The following is a 1,430-nucleotide window of genomic DNA, read 5'->3' on the forward strand; positions in this document are numbered from 1 at the left end:
GGCGTGCGCCGGTCGTCTAATTGTTTCCTTCGGCAGAAACTGATTTGCGGAGCTTGCTTTGCAACCGCCGAATTGGCTTGCGCCCGAAAGTCGAGTATAATAACGCCCGACCGAAATAACGACTTCTCTGACTCGAGTTTGGTGCATGACTGACGAAGTTGTTTTTGACGGTTCGTCTCGGTTATTCGTGCCTTCACGGACAATAGCACGCACGCGGAGCACGCGTGCTCTATATGTGATTCGCTATTGGCTGTAATACGGTCAGCTGTGGAATGCGTAAACAGGTATCGACCTTGTTGTTCTCACTAAAGGGATGTTTATCTTAGGCAAACACCTTACAACTTGGTCGTCCTGTGGTAAATATCTTACAGCTCGGCCGTCCTGAAGTACATCCGTTCTCGGATGTGGCAGCGTTGTTTTACATATTGATTATCCACCAATGACAATTATAAAAATCATAAAATTTTAACTCTAACCAATAGTAATATCATTTAATTAACCCGATTATATATATATTAAACCCATTACCTTACTTAATTTAAATTATTAACATATATTTTCGTAAGCTTACACCTAAGTTATAATATTATTTGGAGCCAGTGGTTTGACCCACGGCTTTATTTTATCGGAAGACAAAATCGTGTCGTATGGCCTCTGAGTGAGGTTGAACCCGGGGATGTCCTTGACGACATACCTATTATTTTCCAATACTTTAGCAATGACATAAGGTCCACGATATTTCGGCATGAGCTTACTATTTACACCAACCTTGCCTTGAAGGCGTCTTACGAGCACGTAATTCCCTTGTTTATATCTGGTTGGTTTCTTATGTTGCTCGTTATACCGAAGCCTATTATATTCTCTAAGTTGATTGTTGGCTTGTTTTGCCACATCCCTAACTGTTTGCCTCTTGTCGTCAAAGGCATCCTGAGTTTCTGTAAATTTATCTAGCAACATTCTTAATTTATCATCCGCTCTACCGCTTTGCTCTATGCCAAATAGTATTTTTGACGGCGTTGTACGCAGTGCTGTATGAAAGGAATTGTTAATAACGAATTGAACATTTTCTAGTTTATCCTTCCACTGCTCTGGAGTACTGATCATTCTGGTCAATGTAGCTTTTATGAATCTATTAAGTCTTTCGACTAAACCGTTGGCCCATGGGGAGGCCACTGCCACGGTTCTCAACTTAATTTCGTATTTACGAACAAAAGAGACGAATTCGGCCGAGGTAAACGCTGTTCCTCGGTCGACCACTATTTTTTGCGGTACGCCAATGATGTGGAAAAGAGAAACTAAATTTTCGCATACTTCCTTCGAACTCGTTGATTTCGTCGGAAATAAATGAGTGAAACGCGTGAACGCGTCGATCGATACGAGTATGTATCGATATCCGTCATCCGTTTTTTCAAGCGGCCCGAAGTGATCTA

Source organism: Trachymyrmex cornetzi, unplaced genomic scaffold (assembly GCF_001594075.2).
Source record: "Trachymyrmex cornetzi isolate Tcor2-1 unplaced genomic scaffold, Tcor1.1 scaffold1700, whole genome shotgun sequence".
In the NCBI taxonomy this organism is placed as follows: domain Eukaryota; kingdom Metazoa; phylum Arthropoda; class Insecta; order Hymenoptera; family Formicidae; genus Trachymyrmex; species Trachymyrmex cornetzi.